The sequence below is a fragment of the Choloepus didactylus genome, chromosome 21, assembly GCF_015220235.1.
Source record: "Choloepus didactylus isolate mChoDid1 chromosome 21, mChoDid1.pri, whole genome shotgun sequence".
Lineage (NCBI taxonomy): Eukaryota > Metazoa > Chordata > Mammalia > Pilosa > Megalonychidae > Choloepus > Choloepus didactylus.
The window spans coordinates 53,034,443-53,059,570 of NC_051327.1; the positions used below are offsets into that span (position 1 = coordinate 53,034,443).

The window sequence follows — 25,128 nt, forward strand, 5'->3', positions numbered from 1 at the left end:
GTAACTATGTAACCAAATAAACCCCCTTTTATAAAAGCCAATCCATTTCTGGTGTTTTGCACTCTGGCAGCATTAGCAAACTAGAACAACCATCCTCTGACTGCTTTCATAATTTACTACTTGTCTTTGTTGTTCAGCTCTGAGACAAAAGAGTCTAGATGTGTTTTATTGGTAAATATTTGCTATTTGTATTTAACCTTCCTGGTATCCTTAACATTCATGGACATTAAGTTTGATGTCTTTCCTTATTTTCAGAAAATTTTGGCCATTATCACCTTATGCAATTATTTTTAAGTGCTCCTTTTGTATTCTTGGTGTAGTACTCCAGCCATATGTATAATATACTGTTTGCTATTGAACCACAGCTCTTGGATACTTTTTTCCACACTATTTTTTTTTCTTTTGCATATTTTCCCTGTTTCGTTAATTCCCATTGGCTTATCATCACATTCACTGATTGTTTCCTCATCTTTATTGACCCTACAAATTGTACTACTGATGGAAATTTGTTGGTTATGCTGTGTATGTGCTTTGAAAAAGTTCTGTTTCTGACATTTCATTGGGCACTACCATATAGATTCCATCCCTATGATACAATTCCTCATGTGTGCATGCATTTGTCTATTCTTGCCACTACATAGTTTAACCTAGTAATAGTCAATGCTCTTTTGTCATAGAACACCAGAAATACCTGTGGTTGAACAATGTGATTTTATTTCTTTTTGTAGTGAGGAAGAACAAGTGCCAAGAGAAAATGTAAAGTTTCTAGTTAAGAGGGTTTTTTTTAATTCAGTTTGATTGAGATATATTCATATACCCTACAGTCATCCACAGTGTACAATCAGTTGTTCACAGTATCATCATATAGCTTTGCATTCATTATCACTATCAATTTTGAACATTTTCATTACTCCAAAATAAATAAAAATAAGGATTAAAATACAAGTAAAAAAAGAACACCCAAAACATCCCATCCCCCCAATTATTAATTTAATTTCTTGTTCACATTTTTATACTCATCTGTCCAGACACTGTATAGAGGGAGTGCAAGCCACAAGGTTTTCGCAATCACCCAGTCACACCATGTAAGCTATGTGGTTATACAATCCTCTTTAAGAATCAAGGATATTGGATTACAGTTCAATAGTTTCAGGTATTTCCTTCTAGCTATTCCAATACACTCACACTACAATGGGATAGCTACATAATGCATAAGAATAACCTCCAAAAAGACCTCTCAAATTCATTTGAAATCTTTAAGCCACTGAAACATTTTGTTTCATTTCTCTTCCCCCTTTTGGTCAAGAAAGTTTTCTCAATCCCACAATGCTGGGTTCAGGCTCATCCCTAGGAGTTATATCTCACATTGTCAGGGAGATTTATACCCCTGGGAGTCATGTCCCATGTAGGGGGAAAGGAAGTGAGTTTGTCTGCTGAGATGGCTTAGAGAGACAGGCCACACCTAAGCAACAAAAGAGGTTCTCTGGGGGAGACTCAGTTACAATTATAAGCAAGCTTAGCCTCTCCTTTGCTGTGTAACAAGCCTCATAAGGGAATGTGCAGATTCTAAGGAACAGGATTTTAAAAAGAGCCTATTACAGGATTTAGGCTCTGGTTGCATAATTAGGAAGTGGGCATAAGGAAGCCAAAGTTTGTTATTCAATTGGACGCTGTCATAAATCAGGAGCAATTCCATAATTAGGTATCTTAATAAATTTTATCTATCATTTGGCAGATTAAAGAATAAAGCTATAATTGATAAAGCAATAGAATTTCCTAACTTATTAAGAAAGAAGGAAGAGGAAACTTGGTGTTTTGTGGATTGCATAGTGACCTTGTCTGAAGTTCTTGCACCCTGTCCTGGTTTTTTTCTTGAGTATTTGGTGGAGACCTGCAGAGAAGATATTGAGAGTGAATGCAAAAACCTTGATTTTAGAGCTCAGTGTTTTTCCCAGTTGTCACTGTGACCACACTTGGCTTTAGCAATTCTATAAAATTTTCTGTATTCTCCCAATCTGCTTATTCAATAGCCACATATTTCTCCCATTTTCTGTCAAAAGAGAAACAGTTTGTCCCATCACCTCTTCTTTGAGGGGCTTGCCCCTCCTTGATATTTTATTTCTTAGATGTTTCCTACTTTATCTGTCTGGTGTGGGCTCATGAAAACATAAGGTTTTTAAGATTTTTGGTTTCTAGAATTGTCAGGTTTGAAGAAAACTCTTGGCAGATTTCTACATCCTAAGTCATAACATTAAAAAAAATCATATTTCTTTTTAATTTTATATTTGTCGTTTTGGCTTCAAATGTCTCCTTCCTAGATAATGCCACACTTGCCTGTAAAATATATTTCAGGGGTTGTGCTAAAGGGTCCTTGAAAATTTAATGGAACCTCAGAATCTTTGAGGAATAATCTCATCCACTTACATTTACAATCATCTTTTCCTCTCCTTCTTCCTCTGTATTAGTTTGCTAAAGCAGATGAAATGCAATATACCAGAAATGGGTTGGCCTTTACAATGAAGACTTAGCAGCTTACAAGTTTACAGTTTTGAGCCGATGAAAATGTTCAAATCAAGGCATCAACAAGATGAAACTTCTCTTCAAACACTAGCTTCTGGTGATCCTCAATTCCTCTGTCCTATGACCAGGTGCACGGCAACATCTCAGTCTCTCTCCTCTCTCCTGGGTTTTGTTGCTTCCAGATTCTGGCTTCAGTGGCTCCCTCATGAGCTGCTGTGTATGTCCTTTTATCTTAGCTTCTCTAGGACTTTTCTGTGTCTTCTCTGTGTCATTTATCCTCTTATCAAGGACTCAAGTAAGAGGATTAAGACTCACCCTGTGGAGGCGGGGCAAGATGGCAGACTGGTGAGCTGTATGTTTTAGTTACTCCTCCAGGAAAGTAGGTAAAAAGCCAGGAACTGCGTGGACTGGACACCACAGAGCAATCTGTCTTTGGGCATACTTCATACAACACTCATGAAAACGTGGAACTGCTGAGATCAGCGAAATCTGTAAGTTTTTGCGGCCAGGGGACCCGCGCCCCTCCCTGCCAGGCTCAGTCCCGGGGGAGGAGGGGCTGTCAGCTCCAGGAAGGAGAAGGGAGAATTGCAGTGGCTGCTCTTAACGGAAACTCATTCTACTGATTCAAACTCCAACCATAGATAGACTGAGGCCAGACACCAGAGACTCTGAGAGCAGCCAGCCCAGCAGAGAGGAGACAGGCATAGAAAAAAAACAACACGAAAAACTCCAAAATAAAAGCAGAGGATTTTTGGAGTTCTGGTGAACACAGAAAGGGGAAGGGCGGAGATCAGGCCTTGAGGCGCATATGCAAATCCCGAAGCAAGGCTGATCTCTCTGCCCTGGGCACTTTTCCTTAATGGCCCTGGTTGCTTTGTCTATTAGCATTTCAATAACCCATTAGATCTCTGAGGAGGGCCGTTTTTTTTTTTTTTTTTTTTTTTTTAAATCCTTTTTGCTTTTTCTAAAACAATTACTCTAAGAAGCTCAATACAGAAAGCTTCAAAGAATTGAAATTTGGGCACGTCAAGTCAAGAGCAGAACTAAGAGAGCTCTGAGACAAAAGGCAATAATCCAGTGGCTGAGAAAATTCACTAAACACCACAACTTCCCAAGAAAAGGGGGGTGTCCGCTCACAGCCACCATCCTGGTGGACAGGAAACACTCCTGCCCATCGCCAGCCCCATAGCCCAGAGCTGCCCCAGACAACCCAGTGTGACGGAAGTGCTTCAGATAACAGGCACACACCACAAAACTGGGCGTGGACATTAGCCTTCCCTGCAACCTCAGCTGAATGTCCCAGAGCTGGGAAGGGGGAGCAGTGTGAATTAACAGAGCCCCATTCAGCCATCATTTGAGCAGACTGGGAGCCTCCCAACACAGCCCAGCAGCCCAGAACTGCCCTGGGGGGACGGCACTCACCTGCGACATAGCACAGTCATCCCTCAACAGAGGACCCGGGGTGCACAGCCTGGAAGAGGGGCCCACTTGCAAGTCTCAGGAGCCATACGCCAATACCAAAGACTTGTGGGTCAGTGGCAGAGACAAACTGTGGCAGGACTGAACTGAAGGATTAGACTATTGCAGTAGCTTTAAAACTCTAGGATCATCAGGGAGATTTGATTGTTAGGGCCACCCCCCCTCCCCGACTGCCCAGAAACACGCCCCACATACAGGGCAGGCAACACCAACTACACACGCAAGCTTGGGACACCAATTGGGCCCCACAAGACTCACTCCCCCACTCACCAAAAAGGCTAAGCAGGGGAGATCTGGCTTGTGGAGAACAGGTGGCTCGTGGACGCCACCTGCTGGTTAGTTAGAGAAAGTGTACTCCACGAAGCTGTAGATCTGATAAATTAGAGATAAGGACTTCAACTGGTCTACAAACCCTAAAAGAACCCTATCAAGGTCAGCAAATGCCACGAGGCCAAAAACAACAGAAAATTATAAAGCATATGAAAAAACCAGACGATATGGATAACCCAAGCCCAAGCACCCAAATCAAAAGACCAGAAGAGACACACCTAGAGCAGCTACTCAAAGAACTAAAGATGAACAATGAGACCCTAGTACGGGATATGAAGGAAATCAAGAAGACCCTAGAAGAGCATAAAGAAGACATTGCAAGACTAAATAAAAAAATGGATGATCTTATGGAAATTAAAGAAACTGTTGACCAAATTAAAAAGATTCTGGACACTCATAGTACAAGACTAGAGGAAGTTGAACAACGAATCAGTGACCTGGAAGATGACAGAATGGAAAATGAAAACATAAAAGAAAGAATGGGGAAAAAAATTGAAAAAACTCGAAATGGACCTCAGGGATATGATAGATAATATGAAACGTCCGAATATAAGACTCATTGGTGTCCCAGAAGGGGAAGAAAAGGGTAAAGGTCTAGGAAGAGTATTCAAAGAAATTGTTGGGGGAAAACTTCCCAAATCTTCTAAACAACATAAATACACAAATCATAAATGCTCAGCGAACTCCAAATAGAATAAATCCAAAAAAACCCACTCCGAGACATATACTGATCACACTGTCAAACATAGAAGAGAAGGAGCAAGTTCTGAAAGCAGCAAGAGAAAAGCAATTCACCACATACAAAGGAAACAGCATAAGACTAAGTAGTGACTACTCAGCAGCCACCATGGAGGCAAGAAGGCAGTGGCACGATATATTTAAAATTCTGAGTGAGAGGAATTTCCAGCCAAGAATACTTTATCCAGCAAAGCTGTCCTTCAAATTTGAGGGAGAGCTTAAATTTTTCACAGACAAAGAAATGCTGAGAGAATTTGCTAACAAGAGACCTGCCCTACTGGAGATACTAAAGGGAGCCCTACAGACAGACAAACAAAGACAGGACAGAGAGACTTGGAGAAAGGTTCAGTACTAAAGAGATTCGGTATGGGTACAATAAAGGATATTAATAGAGAGAGGGAAAAATATGGCAAACATAATCCAAAGGATAAGATGGCCGATTCAAGAAATGCCTTCACGGTTTTAACGTTGAATGTAAATGGATTAAACTCCCCAATTAAAAGATATAGATTCGCAGAATGGATCAAAAAAAATGAACCATCAATATGTTGCATACAAGAGACTCATCTTAGACACAGGGACACAAAGAAACTGAAAGTGAAAGGATGGAAAAAAATATTTCATGCAAGCTACAGCCAAAAGAAAGCAGGTGTAGCAATATTAATCTCAGATAAAATAGACTTCAAATGCAGGGATGTTTTGAGAGACAAAGAAGGCCACTACATACTAATAAAAGGGGCAATTCAGCAAGAAGAAATAACAATCATAAATGTCTATGCACCCAATCAAGGTGCCACAAAATACATGAGAGAAACTTTGGCAAAACTAAAGGAAGCAATTGATGTTTCCACAATAATTGTGGGAGACTTCAACACATCACTCTCTCCTATAGATAGATCAACCAGACAGAAGACCAATAAGGAAATTGAAAACCTAAACAATCTGATAAATGAATTAGATTTAACAGACATCTACAGGACATTACATCCCAAATCAACAGGATACACATACTTTTCTAGTGCTCACGGAACTTTCTCCAGAATAGATCATATGCTGGGACATAAAACAAGCCTCAATAAATTTAAAAAGATTGAAATTATTCAAAGCACATTCTCTGACCACAATGGAATACAATTAGAAGTCAATAACCATCAGAGACTTAGAAAATTCACAAATACCTGGAGGTTAAACAACACACTCCTAAACAATCAGTGGGTTAAAGAAGAAATAGCAAGAGAAATTGCTAAATATATAGAAATGAATGAAAATGAGAACACAACATACCAAAACCTATGGGATGCAGCAAAAGCAGTGCTAAGGGGGAAATTTATAGCACTAAACGCATATATTAAAAAGGAAGAAAGAGCCAAAATCAAAGAACTAATGGATCAACTGAAGAAGCTAGAAAATGAACAGCAAACCAATCCTAAACCAAGTACAAGAAAAGAAATAACAAGGATTAAAGCAGAAATAAATGACATAGAGAACAAAAAAACAATAGAAAGGATAAATATCACCAAAAGTTGGTTCTTTGAGAAGATCAACAAGATTGACAAGCCCCTAGCTAGACTGACAAAATCAAAAAGAGAGAAGACCCATATAAACAAAATAATGAATGAAAAAGGTGACATAACTGCAGATCCTGAAGAAATTAAAAAAATTATAAGAGGATATTATGAACAACTGTATGGCAACAAACTGGATAATGTAGAAGAAATGGACAATTTCCTGGAAACATATGAACAACCTAGACTGACCAGAGAAGAAATAGAAGACCTCAACCAACCCATCACAAGCAAAGAGATCCAATCAGTCATCAAAAATCTTCCCACAAATAAATGCCCAGGGCCAGATGGCTTCACAGGGGAATTCTACCAAACTTTCCAGAAAGAACTGACACCAATCTTACTCAAACTCTTTCAAAACATTGAAAAAAATGGAACACTACCTAATTCATTTTATGAAGCTAACATCAATCTAATACCAAAACCAGGCAAAGATGCTACAAAAAAGGAAAACTACCGGCCAATCTCCCTAATGAATATAGATGCAAAAATCCTCAACAAAATACTTGCAAATCGAATCCAAAGACACATTAAAAAAATCATACACCATGACCAAGTGGGGTTCATTCCAGGCATGCAAGGATGGTTCAACATAAGAAAAACAATCAATGTATTACAACACATTAAAAACTCGAAAGGGAAAAATCAATTGATCATCTCAATAGATGCTGAAAAAGCATTTGACAAAATCCAACATCCCTTTTTGATAAAAACACTTCAAAAGGTAGGAATTGAAGGAAACTTCCTCAACATGATAAAGAGCATATATGAAAAACCCACAGCCAGCATAGTACTCAATGGTGAGAGACTGAAAGCCTTCCCTCTAAGATCAGGAACAAGACAAGGATGCCCGCTGTCACCACTGTTATTCAACATTGTGCTGGAAGTGCTAGCCAGGGCAATCCGGCAAGACAAAGAAATAAAAGGCATCCAAATTGGAAAAGAAGAAGTAAAACTGTCATTGTTTGCAGATGATATGATCTTATATCTAGAAAACCCTGAGAAATCAACGATACACCTACTAGAGCTAATAAACAAATTTAGCAAAGTAGCGGGATACAAGATTAATGCACATAAGTCAGTAATGTTTCTATATGCTAGAAATGAACAAACTGAAGAGACACTCAAGAAAAAGATACCATTTTCAATAGCAACTAAAAAAATCAAGTACCTAGGAATAAACTTAACCAAAGATGTAAAAGACCTATACAAAGAAAACTACATAAGTCTACTAAAAGAAATAGAAGGGGACCTTAAAAGATGGAAAAATATTCCATGTTCATGGATAGGAAGGCTAAATGTCATTAAGATGTCAATTCTACCCAAACTCATCTACAGATTCAATGCAATCCCAATCAAAATTCCAACAACCTACTTTGCAGACTTGGAAAAGCTAGTTATCAAATTTATTTGGAAAGGGAAGATGCCTCGAATTGCTAAAGACACTTTAAAAAAGAAAAACGAAGTGGGAGGACTTACACTCCCTGACTTTGAAGCTTATTATAAAGCCACAGTTGCCAAAACAGCATGGTACTGGCACAAAGATAGACATATAGATCAATGGAATCGAATTGAGAATTCAGAGATAGACCCTCAGATCTATGGCCGACTGATCTTTGATAAGGCCCCCAAAGTCACCGAACTGAGCCATAATGGTCTTTTCAACAAATGGGGCTGGGAGAGTTGGATATCCATATCCAAAAGAATGAAAGAGGACCCCTACCTCACCCCCTACACAAAAATTAACTCAAAATGGACCAAAGATCTCAATATAAAAGAAAGTACCATTAAACTCCTAGAAGATCATGTAGGAAAACATCTTCAAGACCTTGTATTAGGAGGCCACTTCCTCGACTTTACACCCAAAGCACAAGCAACAAAAGAGAAAATAGATAAATGGGAACTCCTCAAGCTTAGAAGTTTCTGCACCTCAAAGGAATTTCTCAAAAAGGTAAAGAGGCAGCCAACTCATTGGGAAAAAATTTTTGGAAACCATGTATCTGACAAAAGACTGATATCTTGCATATACAAAGAAATCCTACAACTCAATGACAATAGTACAGACAGCCCAATTATAAAATGGGCAAAAGATATGAAAAGACAGTTCTCTGAAGAGGAAATACAAATGGCCAAGAAACACATGAAAAAATGTTCAGCTTCACTAGCTATTAGAGAGATGCAAATTAAGACCACAATGAGATACCATCTAACACCGGTTAGAATGGCTGCCATTAAACAAACAGGAAACTACAAATGCTGGAGGGGATGTGGAGAAATTGGAACTCTTATTCATTGTTGGTGGGACTGTATAATGGTTCAGCCACTCTGGAAGTCAGTCTGGCAGTTCCTTAGAAAACTAGAGATAGAGCTACCATTCGATCCAGCGATTGCACTTCTCGGGATATACCCGGAAGATCGGAAAGCAGTGACACGAACAGATATCTGCACGCCAATGTTCATAGCAGCATTATTCACAATTGCCAAGAGATGGAAACAACCCAAATGTCCATCAACAGATGAGTGGATAAATAAAATGTGGTATATACACACGATGGAATACTACGCAGCAGTAAGAAGGAACGATCTGGTGAAACATATGACAACATGGATGAACCTTGAAGACATAATGCTGAGCGAAATAAGCCAGGCACAAAAAGAGAAATATTATATGCTACCACTAATGTGAACTTTGAAAAATGTAAAACAAATGGTTTATAATGTAGAATGTAGGGGATCTAGCAGTAGAGAGCAATTAAGGAAGGGGGAACAATAATCCAAGAAGAAGAGATAAGCTATTTAACGTTCTGGGGATGCCCAGAAATGACTATGGTCTGTTAATTTCTGATGGATGTAGTAGGAACAAGTTCACTGAAATGTTGCTATAGTATGTAACTTTCTTGGGGTAAAGTAGGAACATGTTGGAAGTTAAGCAGTTATCTTAGGTTAGTTGTCTTTTTCTTACTCCCTTGCTATGGTCTCTTTGAAATGTTCTTTTATTGTATGTTTGTTTTCTTTTTAACTTTTTTTTTCATACAGTTGATTTGAAAAAAGAAGGGAAAGTTAAAAAAAAAAAAAAGAAAAAAGACAAACAAGGAAAAAAAAAAAAAAAAAAAAAGATGTAGTGCCCCCTTGAGGAGCCTGTGGAGAATGCAGGGGTATTCGCCTACCCCACCTCCATGGTTGCTAACATGACCACAGACATAGGGGACTGGTGGTTTGATGGGTTGAGCCCTCTACCATAAGTTTCACCCTTGGGAAGACGGTTGCTGCAAAGGAGAGGCTAGGCCTCCCTGTATTTGTGCCTAAGAGTCTCCTCCTGAATGCCTCTTTGTTGCTCAGATGTGGCCCTCTCTCTCTGGCTAAGCCAACTTGAAAGGTGAAATCACTGCCCTCCCCCCTACGTGGGATCAGACACCCAGGGAAGTGAATCTCCCTGGCAACGTGGAATATGACTCCCGGGGAGGAATGTAGACCCGGCATCGTGGGATGGAGAACATCTTGACCAAAAGGGGGATGTGAAAGGAAATGAAATAAGCTTCAGTGGCAGAGAGATTCCAAAACGAGCCGAGAGATCACTCTGGTGGGCACTCTTACGCACACTTTAGACAACCTTTTTTAGGTTCTAAAGAATTGGGGTAGCTGGTGGTGGATACCTGAAACTATTAAACTACAACCCAGAACCCATGAATCTCGAAGACAGTTGTATAAAAATGTAGCTTATGAGGGGTGACAGTGGGATTGGGAATGCCATAAGGACCAAACTCCACTTTGTCTAGTTTATGGATCGATGTGTAGAAAAGTAGGGGAAGCAAACAAACAGACAAAGGTACCTAGTGTTCTTTTTTACTTCAATTGCTCTTTTTCACTCTAATTATTATTCTTGTTATTTTTGTGTGTGTGCTAATGAAGGTGTCAGGGATTGATTTAGGTGATGAATGTACAACTATGTAATGGTACTGTAAACAATCGAAAGTACAATTTGTTTTGTATGACTGCGTGGTATGTGAATATATCTCAATAAAATGATGATTAAAAAAAAAAAAAAAAAAAAAAAGACTCACCCTGTATGAGGTGGGTCACATCTCAACTTAAGGTCCTAGTCACTGAACGATCCTACTTACACTGGGCCCACACCTACAGGAATTGATTAGCTTTAAGAGTGATCTTTTCTGGAATACATACTTTAAACATAGCTTAAAGTGTATAGCTTTAAATCATCACAGATACACAAATGATGATTTTATTTTAGCCAATTAATGTAATATTCACAAGACATTTCCCTAGGTTATATAATGAGGACGTGAGGTTTAGCCGTTAAATTGATAATAAAATGTTTACTCAATGCAGATTGATTTTTAATTTCTTCTCTCATATTTCTTTAAATACAATAAAAAACAGTACACTAAAATAATGAAACAAGTTACACAAACATTGTCGTGGTTGAATACAACAATACATCTTCTGTGTAGATGAAATAGGTGACACTGCCATAAATGAATGGTGAAAATCCACCTTGCTTTCCTTTTTTTTTGCCTCAAAAATGCCCATTTATCAGCTGGTGCACACTCCTAGAAAGAAGTTTGTTATTCTTCACCAACCAATGCAAAATAAATGAAATTGTGAGTTTTTAAAAAGTCTCATAAAACATAGGTCAATGTGTATTATAAATATTTAATAATAAAATTTGAATACTGCTGAAAATACAGTGATCTAAAAATTATGTAAATACATAAGTAAACCTAATAAATAAGCATTATATGCCCAAAGAAAAATCATTGGAAGAAAATACATCTAAATATTAACATTTATGAACAAATTTCATTTTCCTCTTTGAATTTTGTTGTATTCCATTTTTTGTGCAATAAACAATGTTTTCTCCCGTGATGGTGTCACACTTTCAAATATAGAAAAGGTTTCATTCTGAAAAATGTGCTATTCCTTCCCTGGTGGGATGGATTAATTAAATATATCTCTAGAAATGCCTTACCCATTCACAAATTAGAGTATCAGAAAAAATAACAAAATATGATAGTCATCATTTTGGGTTTCTATGGGGAAGTTAGCACTCTGTTACATATTTAACAGGTATGAATATGTCTTTGAACTTTTTATCACTGAAATCCTACCAAGTAATCTGCCTTTGAAATTAGTCCCAGAGATTATCAAATGATGTATTATCAGCTCTATTCAATATAAGAAGTGCCATGGCATTATCAGGGGACCAGGCTTGGGATACTCTCCTTTGCTCTGTTCACAGTAGCTCCTTGGTAAACTAGTGACACAATTTCCAGGTGAACTTTCTATTTGTCCAGTACCTCAGAACAAATCAGAAATACATGCACAAAAATTTAAACATAAGATAACTCAAAGGATCACAATTTTTTTCACAGAAATATTAATCCTCTTAAATAGTTTACATATTTTATTTGTAAGAAAACTAGAGGTTGACATATTTCTAGACAGAAAATATTGGAAGAAGTTTTTTTTCAAAGTTTGGCTAATGGTAAGTATTATTCTAAATTTTAGAGTCTTTTATTTTATTTAAAAAAGGGAGATATTATTAGAAAAATATGCATATACATATGCATATCATGTATGCCTTACCTAAGTAATTCTAGGTTTTGTAGAAATGGGAATATAGAAATCATAGAATCAAAGCTATCAAGCAATGTACATATCATGAAAATATTTTTGAAGAAATATGATTTTAAATATCACTTAAATGACATATATCTGAAAATAGATAGTAAAGTGTGTTCTATAATATTAATCCTCCCCAGGAAAGTAACCTGAGGATTTAGTTTATGATCTGTTACTTTGTATTAAGTAATATTGGATACAAAAGAACAGTAAATGCTACAGTAAATCTCTTTATCATTATTTGATATATAGCTAGTACTTTTTATATCTCTCTGAAATTGATTTTAGAATAGGGATATAGTGTCATGAGCATGATCTCTGGAAAAAAGAGTTGCTGGAATCACAAAGGCAACAACATTGAATAGATGCTATTCTGTGCCCTTCTTATCTAAACATTTTGTAAACTAGTTCTCCCTTTGGTATAATATTTTCATCTGGACAATTGGCAAATAATAGGAAGCATTTATAACAGTTTCAAGTTCATTTTAATTATGTAATACATATGAAATTCTATTATATTAAATCAAATAATTTATACCTAATTTATACTTGGAAGTCATACTCAGATATCTTTCAGTTGTATTTTCTAAACTACTATTTATTTGAGTTTCTAAATCACTAATTTTTTAAATGCCAGATCATTCATAAAAACAAATAGTATTTTGAAGTTATTTTTACTAAATATCACCTTTGATTTTCAACAGTTTACAACAGTGAATATAGAAGAGAGCTGGTTCCAGGTAATTGAAATGAGTGATGCTGAATATTTAAATTCATCTTTTCTTTCTTTCTTATATTGGTATTTACTTGGTCTCTCTGTAAATACAATCACATTCTTTAATTTGCTTGAACTTCTTTTGAAGCATTTTCTACTTGACCACACATTATCTGGAACATTTCCATGAATATGTTTCCAGAATGCTACATAGTAATTGGTAGCCGTGAAATATGTGTTAAACCTTTGTTAAACATATCTCGTTTTTGGGGGAAGTACATCCCCCCCCAAAAAAAAATGTGGTTTTATTCTTTGAATTTTGTCATAGAAATCCCCATGCATGTTCCAATCACAAAGCATTTTATTATGGAGAGTATTTTCAGAAGTCATTTTATTCTGTAGAGAGGAATATAGCATAGTCATAAATGTTGTTTTAGGCTTGACAATCCAGGGTTTAGATTCTAGATCTCCAGGTTTTCAGCAGTATAACCCTTAGTAAGTCACTGCAATTTTAATTACATTTTCCTTAACTCTACAAAAATAGTAATAATTCTAAACCCATGTAAAGATTAAATCAGATGATGAAGAGAAAGTATCTAATGCCCTACAAATAAATGTTGATCTCTACCATCAGAATAGTTACAGTCTTATAAAATTTTGAATGCACAATAGATTTTGTTATGAAAATCTTTGCTGGTGTCTTATAATTACTCTTAGCTAATATTATTTATAAACAAATACCTAAAAAGCAAAAGAGTACTTCAATATTTGGTCTTAGGGCAAAGTAAAATCTTATGATAAAATCACATTTAGAAAAAAGGATATTTGAACACTGAAGAAAATTTGGAAAATAATTTAAGTTCTTAAGGGAAATAGAAATATTAACCATGTTTGTTAGTTTTTTCATGGTCATGTCTACAAATCTTACATATGTGTCTATATAGATATATAAAACCTAAATATACACAATTTTTGTCATTTTCTATTTCTCTTTTGCAGCTTTTGGTTTCCACTCATTACTATAAACTTTGGTAATTTCTATGTCATTTAACATTGAGAGATGAATGTTTTCATGTTTCATAAGGGAAATCAGGAATCTCATCTAGCAATGTTTTTAAGAGCTGAAGTTTTGTAAATTCATGTAGTTACTTGTCTGCATGCAGTGATCTCTCTCTTTTGTTTACCTGCCAATGATTTGAATACTCCATCATTCTGTGATGTGTCAACAAGCTTCAATAAATTTTCTTTGTTTAATTTCTGGACTATTAAAAATTGTTTCCTTTTCCTGATTTCTGTAAGTTTATGCTCCTAAAAAGAAATAAATTTTTCACTTAAATTCTTGGTTCAATTGTTTTAAAATGTAATTGAGAAAAGTTAAGAATTGATAATGAATCCAAATTTTATTTCATTACTTAAATATTTATAAGGTAAGTTGCTAAAAGTTCCTTTATAAGATTCTTCTACATTATCTGGAATTACAGTTTTAATTTTCTATGCTCTTTAGGGTATTTTTAAGAAAGTATGTTTTATCCATTTGTCAATAATTTGAATATTTTTTATTTAAACTCAAGTGATGGTTATTAAATATACATCTATTTATCTATCTATCTATACACATATATTCATTTAAGTGATTTGTCTTCTGTTACTTTATGTTAAGATTTTCTTCTTAGAATTATGTTTTTCTCATTTTTAAATGATTTTTGAAAGATTAAAATGAAGTTCAACTTCTGTTTTAGAAGTAAAATATTAACGAATTTTCACTAGCTGATCTCTGATGATTAGTTAATTGAAATGTTGAAATGTGCATTATTTTCCTTATTATCTGGAATTTATATTAAAGTTTTAACTTTTCCTGAATAATGTCCATACAAATTATGGTAGTATGACATATTTTTGCTTTTAACTCAATGTTGTCTAGAAGCTATATTTATTGTAATTCTTCTTTGATTTGTTTACAAATAGAGATGTCTTTGAAAACCATTTGTTTTTATTATACTTTTTAGATGAATATCATCTTGTGTATGTATTGTGTTTTTCCTTTTTTAGTGCATTGTTTCTTTTTACTTAAAAATCAGAAGCAAAATGACAAAAATTTTGCTTTGACTTATGACTGTCAATTAATCATGTTTTTATGTACACTAAATTTTACAATTTAAAAATTATTTATAATTTCAAAAAAGTTATGGAAACTTCCCCTACTAGATTTTTTTTTTAACATTTTTATTCTGTTACCATTTGTATAATCTAAATCAGAGTTAAGTTTTCTTGGGATGTTTGATAGAATTCTCCTGTGAATCAAGGTGGTCCTGGACAGTATTTTTTTTTTTTTTTTGCAAAGTTTTACTGATTCAATCCCTTACATTAATTGGTTTGTTGAACTCTTCTATTTCTCCTGAGTCAAAGTAGGGAGTTTGTGTGTTTATAAGTATTTGCCCATTTCATCTCGGTTATCTAATTTATTGGTGCATACTTGTTCATAATATCATATATTCTTTTTTATTTCAGCTGGGTTCTTAATAATGTCCCTTTTTCCATTTCTGACTTTCATTATTTGTATCCTTTCTCCTTTATTTTTATCAGACTAAAGATTCATCAAATTTGTCAATTTTACTGACCATTTCAAAGAATCAACCTTTGGTTTTGCTTATTCTTTCTATATTTTTTCTGTTCTGTTTCATTTATCTACATTCTAATTTTTGTTACTATTTTTTTGCCTTCTCACTGAGTTTTTAGTTTGCACTTCTTTTTCTAGTTCTTCCAGTTTGACATTATTTCTGATTTGAAGACTTTCTTCATTTTTAATGTAAGCATTTAGAGTTACAAGTTTCCCTCTCATCATGTCTTGCTACCATTTGTCTTATCATTTATTTATAGGCTCTTCACATTTTCAGTTTTTTTTAATGTACTTTGCTGACCTTGCTTTCATTTGTATACAGTCTATTATTTTGAATATGTATCCTGTTTGTTTCTGTTGGCAGCAATATTTTGCTACTTTGCTATCTCTATTCTCTTCTGCATCATTAAAGAGGTTTCATATAGCATTCTATCCAAATTCCAGTATGAAGCAAGGTTGATATTTTCACATTTGGAAAACAGTTTCCAAAACAGTTGATTACAACATTTTCTTACTATCCTTCTAATGTTTGTAAGTGAGTATTCTAGTTTGCTAATGATGCCAGAATGCAAAACACCAGAAACGGTTTGGCTTTTATAAAAGGGGGATTATTTGGTTACACAGTTAGAGTCTTAAGGCCATAAAGTGTCCATCAACAAAGGGTACCTTCACTGGAGGATGGCCAATGGTGTCCAGAAAACCTCTGTTAGCTGTAAGGCATGTGGATGGTGTCTGCTCCAGAGTTCTGGTTTCAAAATGGCTTTTTCTCAGGATGTTCCTCTCTAGGCTGCAGTTCCTCAAAAATGTCAATATTAGTTGCTCTTGGGGCATTTTTCCTCTCCTAGCTTCTCCAGAGCAAAAGTCTGCTTTCAATGACCATCTTCAAACTGTCTCTCATATGCAGCTCCTCTCTTCTCAGCTCCTGTGTGTTCTTCAAAGTGTCCCTCTTGGCTGTAGCAAGACTGCTCCTTCTATCTGAGCTTATATAGTGTTCCAGTAAACTAATCAAGGCCCGTGATGTATGGGCTGGGACATACCTCCATGGAAATTATCCAATCAGAGTTATCACCCACAGTTGGGTGGGGCACATTTCCATGGAAACAGCCTAATCCAAATGCTCCAACTTAATCCCCACTAATGTGTCTGCCCCAACAAGATTGCATCAAAGAGCATGGCTTTTTCTGGGGGACATAATATATACAATCTGGTACAGTGACTATACTGATATCTTTACTTTAATCACTTATGCTTGTATTTTTGTCTTCTCTCTTTTTAGTAATTTCCCCAGAGATTATTAAATGCATATTTGATTTTCATAGTCTACCTAAATAATATACTATATAACTTATAACATCAGAATGGTAAAGTGATTGGGATTAAATTCTTCTTTCCCATGGTGTTGTTTTAGCCACAAATATTTCTTTTCTATAAGGTTTAAACCCAAAATTCATCAACTTAGTTTTTCATTAGGTAATTATTTTAAAGTAATTAAAAATTAAAAAGCAAATAGTTTTAGTTCTCTAAGCTGATGAAGGCAGATACCATAAAATGGTTTGGCTTTTAACAATGGGAATTAATTAGTTTACAAGCTTACAGTTTTAATACCAAGAAAATATCCAAACAGGACATCATCAGTGCAATGCTTTCTTTCCAAATACCAGCTGCCAAAAATCCACAGGCCCTCTGCAATATTGGGTACCAATTCTCCCCTACTTCTTTAATACATTTCTTTCTCAGTCATTGGCATACTGAAAAACTTCACTACTTCATAAGGTATTGTCACAAGAACTGAAAATGTTTGGAAAAATTGAAAAGATCACTTTGTTCATTCAAACTATGTATTGAAGTGCTTAAAAGCAGGGTTTCTGTCATCAAGAAACTTAAATTTAAATGCTGGTATCATTCATAAAAGTTATGCGACCTTGAGCAAATTACTTAAATATATATGCCTCTGTTTTCTCATCTGTAATCTGTGGTGATAGGTTGTAGGAGACTCACCTCTTGGAGCTGATATGAGGATATAGTGAGTTAGTATATGTAAACATTATATATTGCCCAGTAACAGATGAGCTGCAAAGAAATGCTAACTATTGCTATTAATTACTACTTGTTTCTTGAGTCTTCACTCAAATATATGCATTTTCTGAGTAAACTACATGTTCAGGATCTACATTATATTCTGGGGATACAATTGTTTGGACAGACAAAATCCCATTTTTATGGGAGTTACAGGTTAGTGTTGTGGGAGATCTAGATGGTAATCACACTTTCACATCAACAAATATTAAATGAAGACTGTGTTAAATGTAAAGAAGAGAAGTCCAATGTGAGCAAAGGAACTTAAAGAATTTTTTTGATGGAAAGATCATTGAGCTGAGAATGAAGAGTGAAATACTATTAACTTGAGAGTTAAATGTACCATTTTTCTATATTGAACTGATGAACACACAATCATAGAACAGTTTTTTCTCAGCATTTGCTTTCTACTTTACTATGAGAAAAAAAGGGAAGAGTGCATTTTTCATGCACATTAATAATATGAATTTGTCTGATTTGTGGACTGAGTTATCAGTAAGATATTGATAGACATAGGTAGGGCATCCTGGGTCCTAATCCTAATCTCTTCCTTTCTAGAAACAATATTATTTTTGTTAATTTGAAAGAGCAATTCAGTGATATACAAGGGGACAATCATGACTAAAACTGATGTGCTGGTTTGAATGTATTGTGTCCCCCAAATGCCATTACCTTTGTGGTCTTGTGGGGCAGACGTTTTGGTGATGGTTAGATTTGCTTGGAATGTGCCCCACCCAGCTGTGGGTGGTGACTTCGGTGGGATACTCCCATGGAGGTGTGACCCCACCCATTCAGGGTGGGCCTTGATTAGTGGAGCCATATAAAACATGCTGACTCAAAGAGACTGAAGAGAGTGCAGCTGTGAGTGACGTTTTGAAGAAGAGCAAGCTTGCTAGAGAGGAATGTCCTGGGAGAAAGCCATTTTGAAACCAGAACTTTGAGCAGATGCCAGCCACGTGCCTTCCCAGCTAACAGAGGTTTTCCGGACGCCATCGGCCATCCTCCAGTGAAGGTACCCGATTACTGATGTGTTACTTTGGATACTTTATGGCCTTAAGACTGTAACTGTATAGCCAAATAAACCCCCTTTTTATAAAAGCCAGTCCATCTCTGGTGTTTTGCATTCCACAGCATTAGCAAACTAGAACAACTGATTTTGTCCCAGTTGGAAAACTTATATGAATGGCAGAAACCATAAAATGATACTGGGATGCTGCAAACACTAATTTTTGCAAGAAATAGACATTTAGAAACACTTTTGAACTAATTTATTCCTTTAGTACAGAAAAACCACCTCAGAAGATGATAATGAGGAAAATAAATTTTGAGATGCTGTGGTTCCAAATAGCTTACCATTTTAAATAAGACAGCATAATGTCCACATTACAGTTAGTGTTGTGTTAGTGCTTCTGAAAATTCATAATTTGAGGAATTTTGAGTATAGAGTTAAACCACAATCTGCTAGCAAACATGTATGTATTCCAATAGAGAAAGATTAGTTCTCTTTTCATAACTGATTAGAAATTTAGGTCCTGAAAATTATTGGTGTGGATCTCAAATGTAGTCATAGGAATTAATTCTTTGATAACCTTGTTTTCATGAGATTGTTATTGGTGGAGTCACAGGACAATCATCCCTGCTAGGAAAGAGTTAATTAATTGAAAGAAAAACTAAATGTTCACTCCTCAACATAAACAAATCTTAGGGGAAAAAAAAGAACAAAGCAGAATAAATAAGGTGGAAGCAGGTGGATGGTAATGGGAGATCATTTTGCAGGGCTTTGATAATTGGGTATAAACTCTGAGGAATGATGACAGATGAAAGTTCTTTTCTTAAAGATAGACAATAGGGGGAGAGCTCGAAAATGAGCAAGGATCTGAATCAAAGGAATTCACAGATGTAGGTAGGCTAGCTTTCCAGATCTTTGTCCACCTGTACATCCTAGCAAGTTGTAAGTTATTCTTTGAACTATATCTTGTTTTCATTGAACCTTCATTAAGGTTCAATAATGATTATTGCCATATAATCTCAGTAAGTTCTGGGAGATTCAGAGTGGGCCTAATAAATTTCTGTAATTGGACAATGGGAAGGAAATAATGGGATAAAAACTTATTTTGTTTAGCCAGAGAGTACCAAAGAGATGTCCAGAGGCCTGGATGGACCTTAGAATGTAAGGGAACATGGAGCAAGTGAGGTAACTGTAGGAAGGCCCTTTGCAGGGAATTCAGAAAGGGAATTAACTTCATAATGATAGCTGAGGATTTGATATAAACCATGAGAAGTTATATCAAGACATCAACTACTGAGGGCATCTCTTGTAATTTTATTAAATGAAAAAATTATTACAAACAATAAAAACAATATAAATCTTCAATCAATATTTGATCTGTATCAGTTTCAACATAGACAAAGGCATATAGTTTACACAATTTATATATGTAAAATGATGCCATGTTGGACAAAGTAATGCTTCCTTTGGAAATATTCCAAGACATGTAAAAACTATTTCATTTTACTAAGGCTGCTGGAATGAAATATACCAGAAGCAGGTTAGATTTTTACAATAGGGATTTATTAAGTTACAAGTTACAATTCAAAGCTGTGAAAATTTCCAAATTAAGCCATCAACAGGAGGATATCTTCCTTGAATAAAGGCTGCTGGCATCCAGGTTTACTCAGTCACATGGGAAGGCACATGATGATGTCTGCTAGTCATTTTCTCCTGGGTTCTGGTTTCAGTGGCTCTCTCCTTTAGCTCCTGTGGGTCCTTCTGGCTTCTCTGGGGGTTTCTCTCTCTGCTCTCTTTCCAAAATGTTTCTGCCTTTTATCCTCTCATAAAGGACTCCAGTAAAGTGTTAAGACCACTTTGAATGGGCTAGGTCATATCACAATTGAAACAACCCAATCAAAATTTCCAGCCCACAAAAGGTCTGAACCCACAAGAATGGATTAAAAGAACATGGTCTTTTCTGGAGTACATAACAGCTTCAAAACAGCACACTCCAACCTCTGGATCCCCCAAAAAATGTTCTTTCCACATGCAAAATACATTCTTTCCATCACAATATCCCAAAGTGTAAATCATTTCAGTAATAATAAATAAATACAAATTCTTATCAAAATTATTTACAGGTGAAGGAGGAAATAAGACGGTGAAATAGAGAGGAGTGGAATTTAGTTAGTCCCCTGAAGCAACTAATAAACAAACAGGAACAGCTAGTAAATAATTTGGAATAACTGCTGGGGGACAACTGTGACAGTCCACACATCATACACAAACCTGGATTTGGAGGAATGTCTGAGATTGTAGCATAAAATCTGTAAGTAAAAATTGTGGAAACAAGCTGGGAGTCCCCTCCTCCCATGGCAGGCTAACCTGAAAAACCTTACAGTGGTAGAAAGCAGCACTCTCTGAGAAAGCTTAGCCCAACTCCAACTGGGGATTTAATTAACAAATGTGGACTGCTGAATACAAGCTAAAAACATCTAACAAGCAGACAGGGCCTTTCAGCAATGACTGACTTTAGATAGTCAGAGGATTCTGCTGTCCCAGGAGGAGGCACCCAGAGGACCAGGTGTTGCTTCTGGCTGACAAGTGAAGCTGAGGATGGTGTGCACTGGCTCTGAAAGGGGACTTTCAGTCCCTTTCTCTCTCTCCCAACCTGAGGGGCTCAGTGGAGAGAGTCTTGGCAATTTTCAATTCACAGCAATCTGACCCAGAAGGGGGTGGAGATAACAGAGCCAAAGAGACAAAGAAGCTATTCAAATGCAGATGGTAACTCCCTAAGGGGTGTATCATCCCTAAATGGAAGGACATGGGGCCCAGCTCTACCATAGGTCTTCCCCTGAGAACCAAACCCCAGAGCCTGGGGGAAAACAGCCAAAACAGAAATTAAGAGGGGCACACCTCCTTACACTAATCAGAGTGACAGGCTGACAGGCAACACCTGCTGGGCAGGCTAGGCAAAGCACAGCAGCTAAAGACCTCACAGGAAAGTCTGTCAATCTCAAAGCACACCCTCAGGAATACTTGAAACTGAATATAACCCCATTCTGAAATCTGAACCCATTCTGGTCTAGAAAATTCTGATTAGGGTAATCAAGGAAACCAGATGCCTAGACAAGCGAAAACTGCAATCTACACTAGGAAAAATGAAGAGATGGCCCAGCCAAAGGAAAAAACTTACACCACAATCAAAATACAGCTCAGATATTGTTTCACTTTAATGAAACAATCTATTAAAGATTTTCAAAGAAATATGCTAAATCAAATCAAAAATCAAATCAGTGAGTTCTGGAAAGATATAGCCAAAGAGATGAAGGCTGTAAAGAAAACATTGGGCAAAATTAGGTAGAAATCAAGTTTGAAAAAACAACTGGAAGAATCTATAGAAATTAAAGGCACAACACAAGAGATGAAAAAACACAATAGATACATAAAACAGCAGATTTCAAGAGGCAGAAAAAAGCACACAGGAACTGGAGAATAAGACACTTGAAATTCTACACACAAAAGAACAGATAGGGAATAGAACAGAATATGAGCAATGTATCAGGGAATTGAATGACCAAATGAAGTGCATGAATGTACATGTCATGGGTGTCACAGAAGGAGAAGAAAAAGGAAAGGGGGCAGAAGCAATAACAGAAGAAATAATCAATGAAAATTTCCCATCTCTTATGAAAGACATAAAATTACAGATCAAAGTTCAGCATACCCAAAGCAGAATAGATCTGAATAGGCCTATGCCAAGACACTTAATAAGATTATCAAACATCAAAGACAAAGAGAGAATCCTGAAAGCAGCAAGAGAAAATTCATCCATTACAAGCAAAGGGAGCTTGATAAGTCTATGTGCAGATTTTGCAGTAGAAACCATGGAGGTAAAAAGGAAGTGGTGTGATATATTTAAGACACTGAAAGAGAAAAACTGCCAGCCAAGAATCCTATATCTAGCAAAAGTGTCCTTCAAATATGAGGGAGAGTTTAAATTATTCTCTGACAAAAAAATCAATGACAGACTTTGTGAACAATGTACATGTTCTACAGGAAATACTAAAGGGAGCACTACAGAGAAATAGGAAAAGACAGGAGAGAGAGGTCTGGAACACAATTTTGGGTGATGGTAGCACATCAATGTAAGTTCACTGAACAAAGATGACTGTGAGTATGGTTGTAACTGGAAGATTAGGAGCATGTGGGACACCAGAAGGAAAGAGGAAAAATAAAGACTGGGGCTGTATAACTCAGTGAAACCTAGAGTGCTCAAGAATTTTGATAAAATGTACAAATATGTTTTTACATGAGGGAGAACAAATGATTGTCAACCTTGCAAGATGTTAAAAATATGGTGGTATTGGGTAAAAAATATAATCAATGCAAACTAGAGGCTATAGTTAACAAAAACATTATATTATGCTTCCCTTAATGCAGCAAAGGCAATATACAAAAGCTGAATGCCTATAAGAGGGGGGCATGAGGGAGGGGTATGGGACTCTTGGCATTGGTGATATTTTCTGACTCTTCTATTCTACTTTAATTTAATTCTATCTTTCCTTTTGTTCTTTAGATGTCATATTTTTTTCTTTCTTTTTCTTTTCTCTCTCTACCTCCTTTGACTCTTCCTCCTTCTTTGTGGAAGATTTGGAGATGTCTGTATATAGATAGTGGTGATGGTGGTGAATACATAAATATGTGACTATACTGGGAACCATTGATTGTTTTCTTAGGACAAAAAGTATAGTGGGTGAACAAAATTGTCTTAAAAAAATAAATGGGTTGATGAAGAAACCTTGAGGGCACTATATTTACTGAAATAAGTCAGACATATAAGACATATAAGGACTAATATTTCATGATCTCACTGATAATATAAACTGATACTGTTTATAATGTATCAACTCATAGACATGAAATATAAGTTACCAGGATATAGAATGAGTCTAAAAAATGGGGGGCAGTTGCTTATGAGCAGAATGTTCAACTAGGTTGAACTTAAGTGTTTGGAAATGGACAGAGGTGATGGTAGCATGTTATTGTGAGAATAATGAACAGTGCTGAATGGTGTGTGTCTGTGGAGGAAAGGGGAAGCTTAGAGTCATGTATGTCACCAGAAGGAAAGTTAGAGGTTAAAAGATGGGTGTGTATAAAAAAGTGAATCTTATGGTGGACAATGTCTGTGATTAACTGTACAAATATTAGAAATCTCTTTCATGAACTAGAACAAATGCAAAACTAGAAGTTAATAATAGAGGGGTATGTAGGGAAAATATAAACCTATTGCAAACTATGTACTACAGTTAGTAGTATTTTAACATTCTTTAATCAACTATAACTAATGTACTATACCAATACTATGAGTCAATAATGGAAGGAGGGTGGTTAGGGGTATGGGAGGATTTGAGTTTTCTTTTTTTGTCTTTATTTCTTTTCTGGAGTAATGGAAATTTTCTAAAAATTGAAAAAAAAATTAGTGGTGATGGATGCGCAGTTGTATGATGGTACCATGGACAATTGATTGTGCACTTTGGATCTTTCGATAATTGTATGATATGTCAACAATCTTAATGAAATTAAATTTTAAAAAGGACTTTAATGGGACAATTGAGGAAAACTGAATTTGGACAAAATAATAGATAATGACATTTAACCAAAAAATATTATTTGCAGATGTGGTCCATCCTAAGGCAAAATTCCACTCTGACTGTAGACCTGTGAAACTTAGAAAAAGTTATCTGCTTCTAATATACAGAGGAGGAACAGTCATAGGGCAAACCTTCCCATTTCCATAGGGAGAACTTGGAAGGGAAACAGGGGTCAAAGTTCCCAAATAGTTCCAAAAACCTGCAGGGCAAACTCCATTAGATTTCAAGGTCTGAGAGTCATGTTTAGAATGCTGTTTTATAATTGGAGTTTGAGAGATTGGCAGGCCCCCACCCTTTCTGAGGGCTTACACAGCAGCCCTGCTGTCTACAAACACTTAAGGTGAGGACTTCAACATCTCCAAACATTGGGGAGACCCCATTGCTCTCTGTTACACCCTCTTCAAGCATCTTGGTGGCACCTGGAATATCTGCCATATCCAGGTTATACTCTCAATGTCCTCACAAGAGTGGAGTGGCGGCCATGCTCTTTCCAATCCCTAGGGAATGTGCTCCACCCTCTCTGAGACCTGAACAACAGGACATCCAATCTCACCTTAATCCCTCAGGTATCTGAAAGCACTGGGATGGTAACAGTCTTCCTGAAAAATGGGGAAGAAGGCCCACTCTTAAACTCCAGGGCAAACTCATCCTGTCCATGTACATGGGTGTGTCTGCTCTTCTGAACCAAGGTTTCTTGACTCTAGACTGCAGCTTCCAGGGATCTTTGAAGCAATTTTTCCTTCAATATATCCCATTCCTGTCCTTTTTTGTTCAAGCTAGTAGTGGTTCCATTTATACATACT

The 25,128-nt window shown here is 36.2% G+C and overlaps 1 pseudogene; it reads right to left on the reverse strand.

Moving 5' to 3' along the window:
* LOC119517335 overlaps positions 1-24,760 on the reverse strand; it is a 39,594-nt pseudogene extending 14,834 nt beyond the window's left edge.
* Between the last annotated feature and the right edge of the window lie 368 nt (positions 24,761-25,128).